Consider the following 18,004-nt stretch of genomic DNA (forward strand, 5'->3'; position numbering starts at 1 on the left):
CTCTCCACATCTCTGTTTAAATGGCTACACCTCTATCCTGAGGCTGTGCCCTCTTGTCCTAGACTCCCCTACCATGGGAAACATCCTTTCCACATCTACTCTGTCTAGGCCTTTCAACATTCGAAATGTTTCAATGAGATTGCCCCCCCCATCCTTCTAAATTCCAGTGAGTACAGGCCCAGAGCCATCAAACATTCCTTATATGATTACACTTTCATTCCTGGAATCGTCCTTGTAAGTCTCCTCTGAACTCTCTCCAATGCCAGCACATCTTTTCTACGGAGCCCAAAATTGTTCACAATTCTCAATACTCACCAGTGCCTCCTAAAACCCCAGCATCACATCCTCGCTCTTATATTCTAGACCTCTTGAATTGAATGCTAACATTACATTTGCCTTCCTCAGCACCAACTCAACTTGCGAGTTAACCTTTAGGGTGTTCTGCACAAGGACTCCCAAGTCTCTTTGCATCTCAGATTAGAAGACCTCAGATCTCAGTTTAGAAGACAGTCTGCACATTTATTTCTTCGATCAAAGTGCATGGGAGGCTGGTGGGTGGCTGGTGATATCTCAGGTCCATTCTATTCAGAACCTTCACAGGATGCCATAAGTTCACAAGAAAGGGAGTCATTCAGTAGTCTTACAACAATGAGGCAGTGGCTGTCTCTAAGCCTGGTGATGCATGTTTTCAGGTTTTTCTATCTTCTGCCTGACGGAAGAGGGGAGTAGAGAGATGCTTGGGGTGGGTTGGGGTTTTTTGATTTTGCTGGCTCAATCTGTCAAATTTACGAAGTTAATGGCACAGTGGGATGGAAATACGTCTCTACAAAAGGAGGTGTAAGGTGCTCCTTCCCTCCGCTAGCCTGCAGGTCACTTTTGGGCAAGGTGTGGCACTTGCTTAGCCTCCTGTTCAGGGTATGTGAAGCCATGGGAGCAGGTGATGAATGGTCATGCAAGCAGCTGGTGGAATTCTTGGTTATGTGACCACGGACACCAGGCAGACAATCTCTGAAGAGTATTGATAATGGTTAGGGTCACCCATCTCCTAAAGACACAGTCCAGAAGAAGAGAAAGCCCAACCACCTCTGTCGAAAAATTTGCCGAGAGCAGTCATGGTCACCATGATCGGCTGTGTCATACGACACAGCACATAATGATGATGAATGGTACAACATTGTTTGCTGAAGATGTCCTCATTTGCCAACAAAAGTACATATATTTGTTCTGAGAAGAAGTTGTATGGTAGCCACTTCTACTACTACTGCTGTTTGGGGTCCAATTGTTTCTCTTGGGATTTTAGCAAACTCCTTCCCGCTTGCTCTCCCATGAATGTTTATTTCTTTCTCCGCGGTGCAAAGGCTGTGAACTGATCTGGCTGCTGTGAGTTTCTGCCCTGCTGGTGTGAAAACTGAGCACTGAGGCTTGGCCTACTCCGGTTACTCCAGAAGCAAATCTGGGACTCACTCTGGTTTGGATTGCTGTTGGCTTGCTTCTACTGTTTGCACGATGTTTTTTTTTCTCTCTCTCTCTTTCTCTGTGCAGTGGTCTTTTGTTTTCATTTGTTTTTTTTTAAATCGGGTTTTCCGATTTTCTTTCTGACTGTCAAATTTCAAGGTATGTAACTTATACGTTCTTTGATAATAAATGTGTTTAGAATCTTTGAATTGAAATGAATGATTATTTTCTTCACAGTAATCATTCAGTTAATGCACAGATGTGAAGGCAACCGATAATAGTTAATTTAAGTTGAAAACACGAGATGCTGCAGATGCTGAAAATCCGAAATAACACAAACACAATGCTGGAGGAACTCAACAGGTCAGATAGCATATATGGAGAGAAATAACTAGTCAATTGAATGTACTTTTTACTTCAAGGGAAATATATTTGGTTTCAGTCTAGTGCATAGAAGGCTATGAACATAAAGCAGGCAAATGGAATTAGTTTTGTTGGGCAAAATATATGTGGTAAACAGAAGGATCTGTTTCTATACTGATTCTTGAATGCAAATTTGACGCAAAAGGTGACTTAAATTTATGGAATGCCAAAAGAACTTCACAGCCAATTAAATCCTTTGAAGTTTAGTCTTGATAAACTTCACTTACACACACAAAATGCTGGAGGAACTCGACAGGTTAGGCAGCAAGTATGGAAAGGAATAAAGAAAGGAATTAAAAATAATAAAATTTTGGGCTGAGAACCTTCATCAGGACGGTAATTACCGTCCCAATAAAGGGTCTCAGACTGAAATGTTGACTCTGTGCCTCTTCATGAATGCTGCCCGACGTGCTGAGTTCCTCCAACATCTTGTGTGAGTCGCAATGAATTTCTAGCATCTGCAGAATCTCCTGTGTTTATGAGTTGATGCCTGGCTCGCTGAGTTCCTCCAGCATTTTGTGTGTGAAGAACAATATTGCCCTGTATTACAATTCACCTATTTATTTGACAGCACTAAAATTCAGCAAGTTTGAGAAGGATAATTGCAAGGACATTCTAAACCTGATTGATCTCTTTCAAGCCCTGTCCTATTTGCCCATCAGAATCACACATTATTTTGACTCCTCACATACCAACAAAGCTATACACAAACATATCTAATCTTCCTTTCCACTTTCTTTTGTTGAGTATCATAAGTTAGCAATAGACTTTGCTTTGATAGCGAAAATATGAAGTTTTAACTTCAGCATGTAGTCAAGTGGGATAAGAAACTAACTGCTGGAGGAATTCAGAGGGTTGAGCTGCATAGGGTACTGCAGCACAAAACCAGGCCCTTTGGCCCATCTAGTCCATGTTGACCTGTTCTTTTGCCTAGTCCCATCCATAGGACTATTCAATTTAACTTTAGTCAGGCCGCACTTGGAGTATTGTCAACAGTTTTGGGCCCCGTTTCTCAGAAAGGATGTGTTGTCATTAGAGGGAGTCCAGAGGAGGGTGACGAGGATGTTTCTGGGAATGAAGGGGTTAACATATGAGGAGTTTTTGGCAGCTTTGGGCCTGTACGCACTAGAATTTAGAAGAATGCATGGGGATCTCCTTCAAACCTATGGAATATTGAAAGGACTAGATAAGGTGGATGTGGAGAGGATGTTCCCTCTGGAGGGGGTATCCAGAACTAGAGGGCACAGCCTCAAAATTGAGAGGTGACCTTTTAGAACAGAAATGGGGAGGAATTTAGTTAGCCAAAGAGTGGTGAATCCGTGTAATGCTCTGCCACAGACTGCGGTGGAGACCAAGTCCATGGGTATATTTAAAGTGGAAGTTGATAGACTCCTGGGCATCAGTGGATCTGGTGAGAGGGCAGGTGCATGGGGTTGAATGGGATCTGTGATCAGCCATGATGAAATGGCAGAGTGGACTCGATGGGCTGAATGGTCTGATATTGCACCTATGTCTTATTGTCATATCTGAATAATGATAAACCTGATTATGATATGGGTCTCTATTGTGGACTGAGAGTGGGAGGAGGGCAGGGAGAGGGGAATCATGGTTCAGAAAAGGGGAAGGGACAGGGAGGGAGTGGGAAGGACAGAGAGGCATTTCGTAATGATCAATAAACCAATTAGTAGGAAACAAATGTCTTTGCCTGGTGTCTCAGGGCTGGGTGGGTGTGCATCTGTGCCAAGCACTGCACCCAGCACTCCTTCTCTGCCACCTGTCCCACGCTGGCACCCCTCCTCTGCCACATTTCCCATACCCCTCCTACAGTGCTCCACCCCCGCCATTCCAAACTTCCTTTGCTCCTGCCACCTTTACAAACACGCTTTCTGCTCCATGTGACAAACACAGTTCTGTGCAAAAGTCTGAGGCACTCCAGCTATATGTATATGCCAAAGACTTTTGCACAGTACTGAGTATTAACCAGTACTTTACAGTACCACCCCATATGAGGACTTACCCCAGTGTTTCACTCAATACTTTTTACATGAATGAAATGCACCATTTGGTCTCAAAACAGGTTGTAGAACCTTGATATTCAGCTACTGCATTTGATTGCACCACAGCACGAGTGATTCTTAGAATAACAATCAGACGGGAAGCAAATGAAAAAAAGTTCGAAGTAGTTATTAGCAAAATACATATTTTCTTGCAGGCATTCTCAAGAAATCTATTAACTATAATAGTCAATGAAAAACTGTACTCAACAGGGCAGATAACCATCATGTAAAAGGCAAAAAGCTGTGCAAATTCAAAGAAAAAGAAGAGATACATAATAATAAATAAGTAAGCAACAAATATCGAAAATATGACATGAAGAGTCCGAGAAAGTGAGTCCATAGGTTATGGGAATAGTCCCATGATGTGGCAAGTGAAATTGAGTAAAGTTATCTCCACTGGCTCAAGATCCTGATGGTTAAAGGGTAATATCTCTTCCTGAACCTGGTGGTGTGAGTCCTGAGGCTCCCGTAGCTTCATCCTCACGGCAGCAGTGAGAAGAGAACATTACCTGGTGGTGTGGGTCCTTGACAACGGATGCTGCTTTTCTGCACCAACGCTTCATTTACATCTCTCAATAGAGGGGAGGGCTTTGCCAGTGATGGATTGGGCCATAACCACTACTGTTTGTAGGATTTTCCATTCAAAAGCATTGGTGTTTCAATCATCCTGTGCTGATGAAGGGTCTTGGCCTGAAAGGTCGACTGTTATTCACCTCCATACATGCAGCCCGACCAGCTGAGTTCCTCCAGCATTTTGTGTTTGTTGCCCTGGATCTTCAATATCTGCAGAAGCTCTTTTGTTTATGACCAGTTGCCTAGTCATTGCTGAGAAATTGCTGTACATTATTAAGAGAGAGGCAACAGCTCACTAATGATAAGATTGGCAGAATGGATATAGTTTTATGGAAAAGAAACAGAGTTGGACAAAACCTAAGTTTTTAAAGAATGCTGCTGAACCAAGTCCAGCTAGTTTTGAAGGATAACTACACAAAATAAAAAGTTCTATGTTTAGAATTAATGTGAAGGCATAGATAGTGGATTTGTTAAAGGGCAGGAAAAAAGTAGGTTGAAGAGTTCATTTCAGTGCAGCACTCTTGTTATGGGTGGAGTTTTCCAAGGCTCTATCTATTCACAATTTACATTAATGGTTTGAAACTACCATATATACAATAACCAAGTTTGCAGATTATAAAATGTTGGTATAAAACTTAGCTGTGAAGAAAGGCAATAGACAGGTGAGGTATTAAAGCAAGACAGGAAGGATAGAATAATAGAGTATTTAAAATATAAGTTGTTAAATGTATTTAAAGTAAATAGTTTACCTTTATACTCCACTTGTGATAAAGTTAACATTCAGATTAGAAAAAGCCAACTGTACTTTGTGTTCTACTTTGAAAGGAATGCCGTGGTTAATGCAACAAAAGTCATTTACCTAAATTTACTAAAGGTAAAACAATTTACTTGATGTTTTAAATGAAAATATATTGGTTACAGGCAGCATGCAAAGCATAGAGAGTCAGTGCATTCTGTACTGAGTGTATGTATGCTTATAGAGTCTTTGAGCTCTACGGCACAGAAACAGGCCCTTCAGCCCATTGAGTTCATGCCAAACTGTTAATCTACTTGGTCCCATCGGCCTGCACATCATTCATAGTTCAAGTTTAATCGTCATTCAACCATACATGAATATTCATGAATGCAGCGAAACAAAACTGGGGCACAGTACCAACAGTCACACACAACACAAAGTACATATAGCACATTTCAGATATCAGTAAAATACAGTCACACAAAAAATATATAGACCATGGCCCTCCATATCTTTCTCATAAATGTAGAAACGTAGAAAATCTACAGCATAATACAGATCCTTCGGCCCACAATGCTGTGCCAAACATGTACTTACTTTAGAAATGACCTAGGGTTACCCATAGCCCTCTATTTTACTAAGCTCCATGTACCTGTCCAGGAGTCTCTTAAAAGGCCCTGTCGTACCTGCCTCCACAAATGTCACCGGCAGCCCATCCCACGCACTCACCACTCTCTGCATAAACAACTTACATCTGACATTTCCTCTGTACCTACTTCCAAGCACCTTAAAACTGTGCCCTCTCATGCTAGCCATTTCAACTTTGGGAAAAAAGCCTCTGACTATCCACACGATCAATGCCTCTCATCATCTTATACACCTCTATCAGATCACCTCTTATCCTCCGTCACTCCAAGGAGAAAAGGCCGAGTTCACTCAACCTATTCTCATAAGGCATGCTCCCCAATTCAGGCAACATCCTTGTAAATCTCCACTGCACCCTTTCTTTAGTTTCCATGTCCTTCCTGTACTGATGTGACGAGAACTGAGCACAGTACTCCAAATGGGGTCTGAGCAGGGCCCTATATAGCTGTAACATTACCTCTCGGCTCTTAAACTCAATCCCACGGTTGATGAAGGCCGATGCACCATATGCCTTCTTAACCACAGAGTCAACCTGCGCAGCAGCTTTGAGTGTCCTATGGACTCGGACCCCAAGATCTCTCTGATCCTCCATACTGCCAAGAGTCTTACCATTAATACTATATTCTGCCATCATATTTGACCTACCAAAATGAATCACCTCACACTTATCTGGGTTGAACTCCATCTGCCACATCTCAGCCCAGTTTTGCATCCAATCGATGTCGCGCTGTAAACTCTGACAGCCCTCCACACTATCCACAACACCCCCAACCTTTGTGTCATCAGCAAATTTACTAATACATCCCTCCATTTCCTTATCCAGGTCATTTATAAAAATCACGAAGAGAAGGGGTCCCAGAACAAATCCCTGAGGCACACCGCTGGTTATGAACCTCCATGTGGAATATGACCTGTCTACAACCTCTCTTTGCTTTCTATAGGCAAGCCAATTCTGGATTTACAAAACAAGGTCCCCTTGGATTCCATGCCTCCTTACTTTCTCAATAAGCCTTGCATGGGGTACCTTATCAAGTCCCTTGCTGAAATCCATATACACTACATATACTGCCCTACCTTCATCAACATGTTTAGTTACATTCTCAAAAAATTCGGTCAGGCTCATAAGGCACGACCTGCCTTTGACAAAGCCATGCTAACTATTCCTGATCATACCTCTCCAAATGTTCATAAATCCTGCCTCACAAGATCTTCTCCATCAACTTACCAACCAATGAAGTAAAACTCTCTGGTCTATAATTTCCTGGGCTATCTCTACTTCCTTTCTTGAATAAGGGAACAACATCTGCAACCCTCCAATCCTCTAGAATCTTTCCTGTCCCTGTTGATGATGCAAAGATCATTGCCAGAGGCTCAGTAATCTCCTTCCTCACCTCCCACAGTAGCCTGGGGTACATCTCATCTGGCCCCAGAGACTTATCCAACTTGATGCTTTCCAAAAGCTGCAGCACATCCTCTTTCTTAATGTCTATATGCTCAAGCTTTTCAGTCCACTGTAAATCATCTCTACAATCATCAAAATCCTTTTCTGTAGTGAATACTGAAGCAAAGTGTTCATTAAGTACCTCTGCTATCTCCTCTGGTTCCATACACATTTTTCAACTGTCAGACTTGATTGGTCCTATTCTCTCACGTCGTACTCTCACTCTTCACATACCTGTAGAATGTCTTGGGATTTTCTTTAATCCTGCATGCCAAGGCCTTCTGGCTCTCTTAATTTCATTCCTAAACTTCTTCCTGTTAGCTTTATAATCTTCTAGATCTCTATCATTACCTGGTTTTTTGAACCTTTCATAAGCTTTTCTTTTCTTCCTGACTAGATTTTCAACAGCCTTTGTGCACCACAGTTCCTGTACCCTACCATCCTTTCCGTCTCATTGGAATGTACCTATGTAGAATGCCACACAATTATCCCCTGAACATTTGCCTCATTTCTGCCATACATTTCCCTGAGAACATCTGTTCCCAATTTATGCTTCCAAGTTCCTGCCTGATAGCTTCCTATTTCCCCTTGCTCCAATTAAATGCTTTCCTAATTTGTCTGTTCCTATCCCTCTCCAATGCTATGGTAAAGGAGATAGAGTAGTGATCACTATCTCCAAAATGCTCTCCCACTGAGAGAGCTGACACCTGACCAGGTTCATTTCCCAATACCAGATCACGTTCAGCCTCTCCTCTTGTAGGAGAGTACTTATTCAAATTTCTCTTACATGTTGAAATTGAACCTGCATCCACCAATTCTGCTGGCAGCTTATTCTGCACTCTCACCACCCTCTGAGTGAAGGAAGTTCTCCAGAGGATGTTGAGAGTGTAGAAGAATAATTACACTGGTCTGTGTGACCAGTCCATTCTACCTAAACTTACAGTCATTCGAAATGTGTAACCAGACTGATTGATTTCTGGGATTATTGGATTCCACAGTGAAGGGGGCTCTACTTGATAAAGGAAGGAGGAGACCTGACCTCATTTTAACATCAAATTAACTGAATGAAATTTACAGGGCAAAATACCTTTTCTTCTAACTTACAGAGTCTAAAGACAAGGGGACTGGTGTCAATGGTGGGGAGGTGGGGGAGGAGTTTGGGGCCAGAGCTCATAATTTATTTAGTTTTTAAATATTGATGGAAAAAGATAAGTGGCATTCATAAATTAAAATACTATACTTATACTTATACTTTATACTTTATTGTTGCCAAACTATTGATATTAGAGCGTATAATCATCACAACGATATTTGATTCTGCTCTTCCTGCTCCCTAGAATACAAATCGATAGTAGATATTAAAAATTTAAATTATACATCATAAATAGAAAATAGAAAAGGGAAAGTAAGGTAGTGCAAAAAAAACGAGAGGCAGGTCCGGATATTTGGAGGGTACGGCCCAGTTCCAGGTCAGGATCTGTTCAGCAGTCTTATCACAGTTGGAAAGAAGCTGTTCCCAAATTTGACCGTACAAGTCTTCAAGCTCCTGAGCCTTCTCCTGGAGGGAAGAGGGATGAAAAGTGTGTTGTCTGGGTGGGTCGTGTCATTGATTATCCTGGCAGCACTGCTCTGACAGTGTGCGGTGTAAAGTGAGTTCAAGGATGGAAGATTGTTTTGTGTGATGTGCTGGGCTGTGTTCACGATCTTCTGCAGCTTCTTCCAGTCTTGGACAGGACAACTTCCATACCAGGTTGTGATGCACCCCAGAAGAATGTTTTCTATGGTGCATCTATAAAAATTAGTGAGGGTTTTAGGGGACAGGCCAAATTTCTTTAGCTTCCTCAGGAAGTAAAGGCGCTGGTGGGTCTTCTTGGCAGTGGACTCTGCTTGGTTGGACCAAGTCAGGTCATTTGTGATATTGACCCCAAGGAACTTAAAGCTAATTTTGAAAAAGCTCACTGAGGTTGGTTGGGAGAGGCTGTTTGTAGGTAAAGGGGTGGCTAGCAAATGGGAGGCTTTTAAAAGTTAGATGAGGAGAGATCAGGGGCTGCATGTTCCTGTTGGAGTTAAAGGCAAGCCTGGCAGGATGAGGGATATTGAGGCTTTGGTCGATGAGGGATATTGAGGCTCTGGTCAGGGAAAAGGAGGAGGCATAAGACATATATAGGCAGCCGGGATCAGGAGCTCAGTCACATGGTGCACTGAAGTGGATTCACAGGTAGAGAGGCTGGTGAAGAAGATGTTTACACACTTGCTTTCATCCGTTGGGGCATTTAGTACAGGAGTAGTGGCGCCATATTACAACTGTTGAAGCTGTTGTTGAGTCCGTACCTGGTATTGTGTGCACTTCTGGTTGCCCAGCTAGAGAAACGACATCCTTGAGCCAGAAAAATGCAGAAAAGATTGGTGAAGATATTATAAGACTGGGGGATTTGAGTTATAAGGAGAGGCTGGATAGGTTGGAGTATTTTCCCTCAGAGCATACGAGACTTAAGTGAGAGAAAGCTGAGAGATATATAAAATCACAAGGGGCATAGGTAAGGTGAATGGTCTTTTTCGCAGGGTAAGGCTTAGATCTAAGTTGAGAAGGTTTGTAGGAATAAGCTGCCAGGGGAAGCTGTAGAGGAATTTATATTAGAATATTAAACCCATTTAGACAGGTACCTGGATTAGAAAAGTTTAACACAGGAGTTCCCAACCTCTTTTATGTCATGGACCAATACCATTAACTGTGGAATCTGTGAATGCAAGGTTGGGACCACCTGGTTTAGAGGGATATGGGTCAAACTTACTCAGGTAGACAATTTGGTATTCAGGGATAGATTGGGGTAAAGGGACTGATTCCATGTTGTATAACTCTCTGAACATCTGAAATGCTCCACCCTGGGAGATTCTGAGTAGTTAGCTTCGATGCTCTGTCTGAGCTGGTGGTTCTTTTCAGGGAGCTGGTGATCAGGCAGGAAAGTTGATTGAAATGGAGTAATAGCAATCGTTCTTGTGAATCTTCGCTGGACCCTCTCCAATATCAGTATATCCTTTCTAAAATAAGGAGCTCAAAACTTCACACAATGCTCCAAGTGTGGTCTCACGAGTGCCTTATAGAGCCTCAACATCACATCCCTGCTCTTATATTCTATACTTCTAGAAATGAATGCCAACATTGCATTTGCCGCCTTCACCATCAACTCAACCTGGAGGTTAACATTTAGGGTAGCCTGCACAAGGACTCCCAAGTCCCTTTCCATCTCTGCATTTTGAATTCTCTCCCCATCTAAATAATAGGCTGCCTGTTTATTTCTTCCACCAAAGTGCAAGACCATACACTTTCTAACATTGTATTTCATTTGCCACTTCTTTGCCCATTCCCCTAAACTATCTAAGTCTCTCTGCAGGCTCTCTGTTTCCTCAACACTACCCACTCCTCCATCTATCTTTGTATCATCGGCAAATTTAGCCACAGACCCATTAATCCCATCATCCAAATCATTGATATACATTGTAAAAAGCAGCAGTCCCAACACCGACCCATGTGGAACTCCACTGGTAACCAGCAGCCAGCCACTCTCTGTTTTCTGCCGATCAACCAGTGCTAGAAACTCCACTGTAATTCCATGGGCTCTTATCTTGCTAAGCAGCCTCATGTGCAGCACCTTGTCAAAGGCCTTCCGAAAATCCAAGTACACCACATCCACTGCATCTCCTTTGCCTACCCTCCTTGCAATTTCCTCAAAAAATTGCAGTAGGTTAGTCAGGCAGGATTTTCTGTTCAGGAAACCATGCTGGTTTTGGCCCATCTTGTCATGTGCCTCCAGGCACTCCATAATCTCATCCTTAACAATTGATTCCAAAAACTTCCCACTCACTCATGTCAGGCTAACAGGTCTACAGTTTCTTTTTTGCTGCCTCCCACCCTTCTTAAATAGTGGAATATCATTTACAATTTTCCAGTACAATGCCAGAATCTATCGAAAGATCATTGTTAATGCCTCTGCAATCTCTTCAACTACTTCCTTCAGAATCCGAGGGTGCATTCCATCAAGTCCAGGAGATGTATCCACTCGCAGATCATTAAGCTTCCTGAGCACCTTCTCAGTCGTAATTTTCACTGCATATACTTCATTTCCCTGCCACTCTTGAATGTCTGGTATACTGCAGATGTCTTCCGCTGTGAAGACTGATGCAAAATACACATTCAGTTCCTCTGCCATCTCTGCGTCTCTCATTACAATATCTCCAGCATCATTTTCTATTGGTCCTCTATCTACTCTCAACTCTCTTTTACCCTTTATATACTTATAAAAGCTTTTAATATCTTCTTTAGTATTAGTCACCAGCTTCCTTTCATAATTTATCTTTTCCTTCCTAATGGCGTTAGTTTCCTTCTGAAAGTTTTTAAAATCTTCCCTATGTTCCCACTAGCTTTGGATTGCTTGTATGCACTCCCTGTCATGGTCCGTTCTGTAAAGTCCGCATTCCGGTTCACGGTCAGGTCCATAAATCCTTGTTCCGGGTTTTCCTGTTTTCTCCCTTGTTCTGTTGGGTGCCTTAATTGAGGCACCTGATTCTCATTTCGGTCTGGTACATAAATACCTCTGCAAACCAGGGATTGTTTGCTGGACTGTTTCCTTCCCTTCTCTCCTCTTCTGCTTCCTTCTAAACCTCCGCCTGCAACCTCGTCAGTATCCCCATCAAGTTCAAGCTGGAGGGAGACCGGAGCCTTGCCAGGCCAATAGAAGGAGCTATCTATCGTTGCGTTTAGAACTGTCTCTTTGTGTCCCTGTGTTTAGTGTCCGTGTTCTGTGTACGAGTCCTGGTCCTATGTACTGTGCTCTCCAAGGAGGAGTCCCGGCTCCATACCTAAAAGCCTAACCAAGCCAAGTCCAAGAGCCGAGCCAAATCTAGTTCAAGAGCCACGTCCTGTGCTGGAGATTTCTTGTCCTGTGCTGGAGTGCCTTGCCCAGCCCGGGAGTACCTAGCCCAGCCTGGTGCTGGAGTTCCCTCATCCTGTCCAGGAGTCTCTCGTCCTGTCCAAGCCACGTCCAAGAACCTCGTCCTGTCCAAGCCACGTCCAAGAACCTCGTCCTGTCCAAGTCAAGGCTTTGTGTTCTCGTCCTGTCCATGTGTCTCGCCCTGTGCAGGAGTTCCACGTCCGGTCTAGTTGCCACGTTCTGTCCTGTAGCCACATCTTGTCCTTGCCAAGATCCTAGTCCCGAGTCCTAGCCTAGACCCGGGTTCCGGTTCCAAGTCAAGACCCAGGATCCGAGTCCCAACCAAGACCCAGGTTCTGGGTCCTTGTCCAGGCTCTGGTCCTGGAGTTCCATGTTCCTAGTCCAGGCTCCTTGTTCCCTGTCCGGGTCCTGAGTTTCTAGTCCAATTCCTAGCCCGGGCCCTGAATCCTGGTCTCGTCCAGGGCCTGTGTCAATGTCCAGCGTCGTTTCTTCCTGACTCCCCTTGCTTTCTTGACAAACCTAGTCCTGTTCCTAGAACTGCAGTGTCAGTGTGTCTGTGTCTTGCATTTGACTCTGCCTTCACTTATCAGCCACGGTAGTGTCCTTCTTTTAATCAAAAATTTCTTCTTATTTGGAATATATCTGGTTTTCACTTCCCTCATGTTTCGTAGAAACTCCAGCCATTGTGGCTTCATTGTCCTACCTGCTAGTATCCCTTTCCAGTCAACTTTGGCCAGTTCCCCTCTCATGCCATTGTAATTTCTTTTATCCAACTGAAATACTGACACATTGGAATTTAGCTTCTCCTTCTCAAATTTCAAAGTGAAGTTGATCATATTGTGATCACTGTTCCCTAAGGGTTCCTTAACCCTAAGCTCTCTTATCACCTCTGGATCGTTGTACAATACCCAATCCAGTACAGCCGATCCCCTAGTGGGCTCAACAACAAACTGTTCTAGAAAGCCATCTCCTAGACATTCTATAAATTCTCTCACTTCAGGTCCAGTACTGACCTGATTTTCCCAATACACTTTCATGTTGAAATCCCCACGCCTTTTCTATCTCCTGCTGTAATTTGTAATCCACGCCCCAGCTACTGTTTGGAGGTCTGTATACAACTGCCATTAGGGTCCTTTTACCCTTGCCATTTCAACTCAACCCATAGAAACTCTATACCTTCCGATCCTATGTCATTCCCTTTCTAATGATTTAATATTATTTCTTATACACAGGGCCAAACCACCCCCTCTACTTGCTAACCGATTTTTCTGATACATCATATATCCTTGAACATTCAGCTCCCAATGGCAGCCATCCTTTAGCCAAGTTTCAGAGATGGCCACAACGTCATATTTGCCAATCTGTAGCTGAATTTCAAGATCGTCCATTTTATTTCTTATGCTGCGTGTATTCAAATACAACATTTTCATTCCAGTATTTGTTACTTTCTGTTTTAACTGCACCACACCTCTATTGCCCTGTAACTCATCCCACTGGTTGTGATTATGCCTCATCTCCTGCCTGTCCTTTCTATCATCTCTGTTGCACACTATCTTTGATTTATTTCTGTTTTCCCCTTCCTCAGCCCTATCAGTCCGGTTCCCATCTCCATGCCAAATTAGTTTAAGCCCTCCCTAACAGCTCTATTAAACCTGCCTGCTAGGATATTGGACCCCTTTGGGTTCAGGTGTAGCCCGTCCTCTTTGTATAAGTTGTACCTCCCCCAGAAGAGATACCAATGACCCAGGAACCCAAAGTCTTGCCCCCTACACCAGTCTCTCAGCCACGAATTAATATGCCTGATCATGCTATTCTCGTGCTCGTTAGCATGTGGCATAGGCAGCAATCCTGAGATTACTACCCTGGAGGTTCTGCTTTTCAGCTTCCTACCCAACTGCCTGAATTCTCTCTTCAGGACCTCCTCCCTTTTTCAACCTATGTCATTGGTACCAATGTATACCAAGACCTCTTGCTGTTCTCTCTCTCCCTTCAGAATATCCTGCACCCAATGCGAGATATCCTGTACCCTGGCACCTGGGAGGCAACACACCATGTGGGTATCTCTGTTAGACTGACAGAACCTCCTGTTTGTTCACCTCATGGTGGAATTCCTTATGACTACCTCATTCTTCATCTTCTTTTCTCCCTTCTGCACCATGGATCCAGGCTCAGTGCCAGAGATCTGATTGCCATGGTCTTCCTCTGTTAGGTCACCCCCCCCACCCCCAACAGCATCCAAAAGGAGATAACGATTACTGAGGGGATGGCCACAGGGGTGCTCTCTACCATCTGAGCTTTGAATCTTTGGAATTTACATCCTTGTTGATATCATACTGTAGATCTACAAGGATGTTAATTTCACTTTACTTCCATCGTCAACTATCACTGGATTCTAGTGACCACTCTTAGCCACAAGATTAGCATTTCTCTCTAGTCAGCTGTACAGCAGTTTTGAGTTACAGTTCTTAGAGACTCCATCTCCTCAATTTTCTCAAGCAAGAAGCGATTTGATCTCTGTGTCGAGTGCTCATTGATTGGGGACTTATGACCTGAAGCATATTGTTTTAGACTGATGATAGTTTTAGTGTGTAACCAGTTAAGTTATTTCACAACACGTGCCAGTGATAATAAACCTGATACTGATTCTGATAAGGAATGTATTTAAATACGAATTTATTTGAATCTGTAAACTGTGTTTGGTAATCTGTAGTGTAAATCCAAAAAAAATATGTTCATAGATTTCATTCATTCAATTTTTTAGATTTTTAAAAAAATTATGTTGCTACATTACAATTACAACTACTGATTGTCTAAAGACCAGAGTGTTACTGTTAGCAGCAAGAGCAAAGTTCAAAGTACATGTCACCTTATAAGTCCCTGAGATTTTACTTTCTTGCAGGCATTTACAGTAAATGCAAAGAAACACAATAGAATAAATAAAAGTCTGCACAAACCAAGATGGACAAACAACCAATGTGCAAAAGACAACAAACTGTGTGGAAATACAAAAATAAAAAAAATATGCAATAAATATTGAGAATATGAGAGGAAGAGCCTTTGAAAGTGAGTCATAGGTTGTGGGAACAGTTCAGTATTGGGGTGAGTGAAGCTGAGTGAAGTTATCCTCTCTAGTTCCAGGGCTTGATGATTGAAGGATAATAACTGTTCTTGAAGCTGTGGGTTCTGAGGCTCCTGTACCTCCTTCCTGATGGCAGCAGTGAGAGGAGAGCATGGCTTGGGTGGTGGGCATCCTTGATGATGTACGAACAGGAGGAAATTTGCAGATGCTGGAAATCAAAGTAATACACACATAACGCTGGAGGCCGGGCAGCATCTATGGAAAAGAATAAGCAGTCAGTGTTTCAGGCTGAGACTCTTCATCAGGACTGGAAAGAGAGATGAGAAGTCAGAGTAAGAAGGTGGGGGTAGTACCAACTTGTAGATGATGGGTGAAATTGGGAGAGGGGAAAGGGTGGAAAGTTCGAGAAAACACAAAATGATGTATGTCGTTTTCCTGCGATAGTGCTCAGCGTAAATGTGCTCAATGGTGAGCACGGCTTTACCTGTGAGGGACTGGGCCATATCGAATTTTTTTAGGCTTTTCAGTTCAAGGGTGTTGGTGTTTCAATACCAGGCTGTGATGCAACCATTCAATATAGTCTCCACCACACATCTATAGAAGTTTGTCGAAGTTTTCGATGTCATGCCAAATCTTCAGAAACTTCTAATGATGTAGAGGTGCTGCTGTGCTGTCTTCCAAATAGCACTTAATGGGCCCAGGATCCTCTGAAATGATACCACTGAGGAATTTAAAGTTGCCGACCCTATACCTCTGATGCCTTTCTGAGATATGGCGCCCAAAACTGTTGACAGGTGCAGCCTGACCCGTGTCTTATAAAGGCTCAACATTATCTGCTTGCTTCTATATTCTATTCCCTGTGAAATAAATGCCAACATTGCATTTGCTTTCTTTACCACAGACTCAACCTGTAAATTAACCTTCTGGGAGTCTTGCATGGGGACTCCTAGATCCCTTGACAGCTCTGATATTTGCACCTTCTCTTCATTTAGATAATAGTTCCTTTTACCAAAATGCATTATCGTACATTTCCCATCTGCCATTTTTTTGCCTACTCTTCCAATTTGCCTAAGTCCCGCTGCAATTACATGGCTTCCTTGGCACTACCTGCTTTATATTATTGGCCAATTTGCCCTCATATTTCACCTTCACCCTTCTTATAACTTTTTTAGTTGCCTTTTATTGGATTTTAAAAGCTTCCCAATCATCCAACTTTCTACTCATTTTTGATACCTTATATGCCCTTCCCTTGGCTGTTATGCATTCCTTAACATCCCTTGTCAGCCATGGTTGCCTACCCCTGCTATCTGAGAAATCCTTCTGTGGGATATATCTATCCTGCACCTTGTTACCTATTCCGTGAAACTTCAACCACCTCTGTTCTACCATCATCCACACCAGTATTCTCCTCCACTCCACCTGGGCAAGCTCCTCTCTCATGCCTCTGTAATTCCCTTTATTCCATTGTGATACTGACACATGAAACTTGTGCTTCTCCCTCTCAAATTGCAGTATGAATTCCTTCCTAAGGATTCCTTTACATTAAGCTCCCTAATAAGATCTGGGTTATTACACAACATCTCATCTAATATAGCCTTTACTCGACCACAAGCTGCTCTAAAGCCATTTTGTAAGCATACAACAAATTCCCTCTTTTGCAATCTGGCACAAGCCTGATTTTCTCAATCCCCGTGCATATTGAAGTCCCCCTTTGCAATTGAGACATTACCCTTATTACATGCCTTTTTCAACTCCCTTTGCGGTCTCAACCCCACATCTTGGCTACTATTTGGAGGCATATGTTTGATTCCCATAATTTTTTTAACCCTTGCAGTTTCTTAACTCCACCCACAAAGATTCAGCATTCTCTGCTCCTACGTCACCTCTTTTTAAAGATGTAATTTCTTCTTTTACCAACAGAGCCACACCACTGCCTATGCCTTCCTGCCTGATCTTTCGATATAAAGTATATCCTTTGATGTTGAGCTTCCAATTATGGCCTTCTTTCAGCCACGGCTCAGTGATGTCTAGAACATCATATCAACCAATCTATGATTGCGCCATGAGTTTGTCCACCTTTTCCCAAGTGCTACGCACATTTAAATACAGCGCCTTCAGTCCAGTATTCTTCGCTCTTTTGAATTTTGCATCTGTGGTACAATTCAACTCTTTGCTCTATCTGCATTTGTACCCAATTATTTGCTTGTCTTTCCTTACATTTATGTTACATCCATCATCTGCTTGTAAACCTGCTGGCTCATCCTTAACTCTATCATACTGATTCCCATCCCCCTGCCATACTAGTTTAAACCTCTCCCAACAGCTTTTGCAAACCTGCCAACAAGGATTTTGGTCCCCCTCAGATTCAAGTGCAACATGTCCCTTTTGTACAGGTCCCACCTACCCAGAAGAGCTCCTAATTATCCAGAAATTTGAATCTCTGACCCTCACTCCAATTCTTCAGCCACACATTTGCCTGCCACCACATTCTATTCCTGTCTTCACTGTCGTGTGGCACAGGCAGCAATCCGAGATTACTGAGGTCACGCTTCTCAGCTTCCTAGCTAGCTACTTGTATTCTGTTTTCAGGACCTCCTCCCTTTTTCTATCTATGTCGTTGGTACCAATATGATCCACGACTTCTGG

At 42.9% G+C, this 18,004-nt stretch overlaps 1 protein-coding gene across 17 annotated transcripts in view; it reads left to right on the forward strand.

Annotated features, from left to right (window-relative positions):
- nedd4l (NEDD4 like E3 ubiquitin protein ligase) overlaps positions 1-18,004 on the forward strand; it is a 457,701-nt gene that overhangs the window by 255,271 nt on the left and 184,426 nt on the right. The window lies entirely within an intron of this gene.

The sequence above is a fragment of the Mobula birostris genome, chromosome 3 (genome assembly GCF_030028105.1).
Source record: "Mobula birostris isolate sMobBir1 chromosome 3, sMobBir1.hap1, whole genome shotgun sequence".
NCBI lineage: Eukaryota > Metazoa > Chordata > Chondrichthyes > Myliobatiformes > Myliobatidae > Mobula > Mobula birostris.